Genomic DNA, 6,370 nt, shown 5'->3' on the forward strand with positions numbered 1-6,370 from the left:
AAATGGAATGAAACCCATCCACGCCACACTATTCAAAACAGGAATCGAACGTCTCCTTTACAATTTTACAATAAAACAAAACTACAAATAAACAAGAATAGAAAAAAAAGAAAATAGAAAATATACATGTTGAAATAGAAAATATACATGTAGATATTATATATGCAAATATACATATTCAAAAATATATGACAATGGAATATGGAATATCAAATATTGAACAGATTATATATGTGTACAATGTACAGCGAGGTTGTATTAGAGAAACTATGGAGCAGAGAGTTCTCTTCCAGCCAGAGGTGATTTATTGTACAGAGTTATGGCAGTGGGCAGGAATGTGTTCCTGCATCGGTCCTTGTGACAGCGGAGCTGCAGCAGTCTGTTGGAGAAGGAGCTCCGTTGACTGTCCAGCTGCAGGTGGAGAGGATGGGTGGGTTATCCATCATGGACAACAGCCTGTTCAGTGTCCTCCTCTCCACCACAGCTTCAAAGGGGTCCAGCTTGATGCCGATGACAGACCCAGCTTTCCGGATCACTTTATTGATCCGGCTGGTGTCACCGGCTCTGATGCCTCCCCCCCAGTGTGCGAACTATACCACGGTCTCCGGGGGAGCCGGAATTTATTTTATTTTTTTGCGGGGGGGGGGGGGGGGGGGGGATGCTGATCCGTGCATTAATAGCAACAGCACAGACATAGGCCTATTATAAAGAGAAAATCTGTTGCACACGGGGTGGTGCCACAGGTCTACATTTACATGAAACGCCCCGATGGATCATGTTCATGTCAACAGATTTCCCGAGCATGTATGGGCTACGCAAACTTCAATCAACTTGATAATAAATAATCCACGGACCACCAATGTAACGTTTGACTGTTTAATTAAATCAACTTAAAATGACTCAAAAACAGGCTACATTGTTTCACATGGGCTATAGCCTATTATGGCTGTAGCCTACATAGAGCCGAACACACGCGATAAGAGCAGCCAGCGGCACCAACCATGAACAATATTAATATTAATAATACAGCTATAGCACAACACAACCCTCTCACTGCCTGGAGAGACGCGACGCCACACACACAACGGCTCGTCTTCTTGTGTCTCTTCAGCCCCCAAGTTAACGTTAGCTGTCAAGTTAGCACTAGCACTGACGTTAGCTCCCTCCTCTCTCGGTTCTGTTGTAGCAGCAGTCACAACGTACGATGTGCTACCACCAGCTACATTCGGTTGGTCTTCTTGATCAGGTTGTTTGGCCGTCTTTTTAAAGAAATTGCCCAAGGTAAGTTGTTTTTTTCTTTTCGACATGTCAGCAGCAGCAACAATGCCTGGTAAACATGCAGTGCTAAAACTAAACGAGCTTGTGAGTGAGTGCGTAGTGGGTGGAGCTGCGGGCAGCGTGCAAGCAGGTGACACTTTTTTCATGAATCATAAACTCTAAATATAATTTTATTTCACTTGTTTTACACCTTTGAAAAAAAGACCATGCCCAAATTTATTTTGTCATCATATCAATATTTTAGAGAGCTCCCCCCACATTTCACAAACCATGTTCCCAGGGGAGCTCATGTCACCACTAGGGGAGCTATAGCTCCCCCTGCTCCCCTCCAGTTCGCACCCTGCTCCCCCCCCCCCCAGCAGACCGCAGCAAAGAAGAGTGCACTGGCCACAACAGACTAGAAGATCTCCAGCATCTTGCTGCACACGTGGAAGGATCTCAGCTTCCTCAGAAAATAGAGTCTGCTCATCCCCTTCTTGTACACAGAGTCAGTGTTGATCCTCCAGTTCAGCCCATAAGTGCACTCCCAGGTACTGTAGTCCTCCACAACAGCCACATCCTCTCCTAGAATGCGGCTGTTGTGCCAGATGGCAGCAGACAGAACAGTTTGTGGCTGGGGCGATGGGGGTCTTTTATAATCCTGAGGGCTTTCTTTAAGGTTAACCTGGTATTTTTACTCCACTACATTTATTTTAGTTACTTTACAGATTCTGATTAATGATGTGAAATATAAACAACCCTTAAAGCAGACTTTAGTTACACCTGAGTAAAATTCAGGGAAGGTGATTGTCAAGTGCCAACAATCAGGAGAGATATTTGATTGGAGGGCTGGCTTATCTAAAGCCAGTTGAGTAGCACTTGAAATGTTTTGGCTCTATGAAACCTGATGTACTTATATGATTCTGTTTTCTTCAAGCTTGTATTTTGTTGGTCGAACGCACTTATTGTAAGTCGCTTTGGATAAAAGCGTCAGCTAAATGCAATGTAATGTAATGTAATGATTGTTGGTGCTTGAGAAGACTAAATATGTATCTGCAGATCCCTATAAAGTATATACATTACTCGTTATTCTCTACAAATATTTAATTAAAAACTGTATATAATTGCTATTTTGGACATCCCTTTTCGAGATTTCAATATTACTCTAAAGGTGTAATAACGTGCTTTAACCAGTAGGAGGTATGGGCTAAAAACATAGGTTAAAAAGCTGTCAAGTTTACAGTGTTAACAAAATAAAATATACTGCTGTTTCTGGTTTAGTTTACGACGGATATATTTAGTTATTGTTTTGATATTTGTAACACAAAAGCGATGGAAAACCCCACAGCAACACAGAAAAGATGGTCTTAACATGAGTAGTTAATAAAAAACAATAATATCAAAACAAATTATTACTACTAACTTTATTGTGAAATTAAAACAGAACGGTAAAAGAATAGTTTCCGGTCTATTCTGAGGCCAGATCTCTGAGAACTACGACAGATGTGTAATATTTACAATGCATTCATGTGATGACTTTCAAAGAGTAAAGCAAGCACTGCTGAATAAAGTATGATTTATCTTTTACGAAACGTTTTTTTCATATGGAATGCAGTTGGAGGTCAACCAATCACAGAGCTTGAGGCAACACGGAACAATAGCTGAGGATTCTGGGTAGTGTAGTGTCTTTGGCCATCCTAAACTGAACAAATATTTGTTTCTCCGAATCGAAGTGGAAAATTACAAAAGCATTGTACACAACTTAAACCAATCAATGTTGTGTAATCAACAAGGATAATCTGGTGTTTTTGAGTTGATGAGTAGTGCAGATATCACTGTAAAATCAATCGACAGTAAGGAGAATACTTACTTCCGGGGTAAAATCCTCCGTTATCCAATGGGAATGGACGCTCACATTGCTCTCCGTAATACAATAAAGGGGACATGATCAAATCGGAATATAATGTTCTTTTAAAAAACGTTAACTAAAGGGAACAATCTATTGGACACAGCTGAAGCTCTGGCCTTCCTTAAAAACTAACTAATTTAATAAAAATCACAGTTGCAATACACACAATGCACTGTTTTTTGAGAACACAAATTCGTAACTAATGTAATTTTTGTGAGGAAATATTTTGTTTATGTGTTTGTACCAAAAAGCATTTTGTGTTTCACATAGGTCTGCCATAACTTAGAGCAGGGGTTTAAAGGTTTAAAGGTTAAAGGGTTAAAGGTTCCGCTTTCCTGTTGGGGGACTGTGACTAACTGCCAGAGGACTTTAACAGACTGTCTTTGTCTCTGAATCCAGGTGTTTGTAATTATCGATCAGAAGACGCGCGAAATAGAGGCTCCTCCTTGATTATCTGTGTAGATTTGCGCTGTGTTTCTGTGTAATCTTCAGTGTTGGCTGGGGAATCACATGATGAAGTCGTGTGAGAACCCTGCCAATGCTCCCGGCCGTGGCTCTCAATAAACTCAGGTGTTTGATATAAAGCGGACTCCAGCCTCCATTCCTTCCATCAACATTGCTGAGCAGAGGTTTCTCTCACAGATTGGCGTCACGGAACAGGCACCTTCAGATCTTTGAAACATTGGTGAGTACATTTCTATTTTGAGATTGACTCGCCAGCGTTTGAGATCAACGGTGTATCGGTGTTACCTGAGAGAACTGAGCTGCTGCATTTTTTTTGGGTTTCTCTACTCATTACATCTGGAGGCTAATCTATAACCTCGGGAATCGGTGTCAAGGGGATATTGTCCTGGCCGATTTCCCCGTGTTTGTTGCTGGGACAGGTGTCTACGGGCAAACGCGGCTTATGTGAAAACTATGAGAATATTTGGGGCTAATGATAACCTAGGAATATCGAATTTCATCGATCTCCTCTGTGTGTGCTTCTTGGAATTAACTCACCAGGCAATTACACACAACAAATATTCAGAGAAACTTTTGAGAGATGCACCAGCAAAGTGGATTTTCTGAATTAGAAGCAATGTCGCAAGATTTGTATTTAAACAAATCGCCGAATTTAGGAGTTTTCAGAGGATAAATAGCATTTCTGCTGAGGTGCCGATTCTCCGCCCCCTGGGGAGAGCTGCACGTAGAAAAAAGGAGCATACAGCATTATCCGCGATTATTGACGCTTTTGAACTAAAGAAAGTGCTCAATGTGTGGTTTGAGAATGTTGTATGAATTGCTGAATTTGGTTGTGTTTGCTGATACACGAGAATTATGAGGATAGAGGGCTCTCATAATTAGTGGCCCCTCTGAAAGTCTCCCTAATTCGGATTAAAATAGGCTGGAAGAGTTTTTGTCAGGCTGAGTTGTTGAGAGTTTTTATGTTTGTTTGTCTAACTGCAGTGTTTGTTTGTATAATTGTTTCGTGTTTGTTTGTCTACCCGCCGTCTTGTGCATGCGTTGTAATAACTCATAATGAATCAGTCCACAGCCAGGGTAAAATGAACTAAAACTTCAGTTATTTCACCAAAATTAAATGACTTGAGAGAAATAAAACAATAATGTAAAGATGAAAAGCTCAAACAGCTCAATGTTGTATTATTTGTTTCATTTATTCTTAAATCTATGTATTATATGGTAATAATGAATAATAAAAAAACCGTAATGTATTGAACACATTCCAAAACAAAGAAGATAAGACAGAACCAGACTCAGACATGAGGACTGGCTTATCTATAGCCAGTTGAGAAGCACTTGAGGTGCTTGGCTCTGTGAGGCCTGATGTACTTATAGGGTTCTGTTTTCTTCAAGGTTGTGTCTTCCTAGTCGAATGTACTTAATGTAAGTCGCTTTGGATAAAAGCGTCAGCTAAATGCAATGTAGTGCAATATAGTCAGACAGTAATTGAAACTTTTGCGCTGTTGCTGCAAAATGAAAACCTTGTTGATTGTCTGTTTCCAACTGGCCACTGGAATCAGATAATTGATATACGTTGAAGTTCAATTACAGTTTAAATATAGTTTAACATTCTTTATTAAACTGTTTCAAATTATTTCTAGTACAATTGGTCTATACAGACATTACTACAATCCTAATAGTTGTCAAATACTGAGCTTATGAACAATAGAGTAAAAGTCGCTGGTTAAGCCAGGATCAATATACTTGTTGAGGTTTATTGTGCACATAATAAATGTGTTTAAATGAATTGAGCAATTTTTTTTAAAGGAGTATAATGTTGCAATTTTTAAGATAAGTAATTGCAATTCAAAGGTAGATGTTTTTTTTCTCCTTCTCTCGTTCACGAGCACACAAAATAAATCATAAACATTTCCAAATCCGAACAGACAGAGAAGTAAACTAAACTATTTTGCTCTTCATTTTTAAATGGGATTTTCCGCTACATAACAGAAGACTTAATACAGGACTTAAAGAACGTTTTAAAGACAAGTCATGGAGAGGTTTGCATTTTGGACGGAATCTCCCCTTTCCTCTGCTCCTAAAATCCTGCACCCGAGGTCAATCACAGGCGTGACCTTTGGAGGGGCAGAGAATCTGAGCAAGACCACAGAGCGACCATTGGGGGTTTTATGGCCTAAAGGCACAAAGAAGAACATCTGGCTACCCCCAACCAAACAAACAAACACACACACACACACACACACACACACACACACACACACACACACACACACACACACACACACACACACACACACACACACACACACACACACACACACACACACACACACACGTGTAAGTGATTTACAGTTACTAAATCAGCCTACTATCACCTAAAGAATATATCTAGGATTAAAAGACTAATGTCACAGCAGGATCTGGAGACACGTGTCCATGCTTTTATCTTCAGTAGACTGGACTACTGCAATGGTGTCTTCACAGGTCTCACTAAAAAATATATTAGGAAGCTGCAGCTGATTCAGAACGCCGCTGCTCGAGTCCTCACTAACACTAAGAAAGTGGATCACATCACTCCTGTTCTGAAGTCTTCACACTGGCTTCCTGTGTGTCAAAGAATAGATTTCAAAATACTGCTGCTGGTTTATAAAGCACTGAATGGTTTAGGCCCAAAATACGTTTCTGACCTCCTGCTAAACTATGAACCATCCAGATCTCTCAGGTCTTCAGGGACTGGTC

This window comes from Pseudochaenichthys georgianus, chromosome 22 (assembly GCF_902827115.2).
Source record: "Pseudochaenichthys georgianus chromosome 22, fPseGeo1.2, whole genome shotgun sequence".
NCBI classification, from domain to species: Eukaryota; Metazoa; Chordata; class Actinopteri; order Perciformes; family Channichthyidae; genus Pseudochaenichthys; species Pseudochaenichthys georgianus.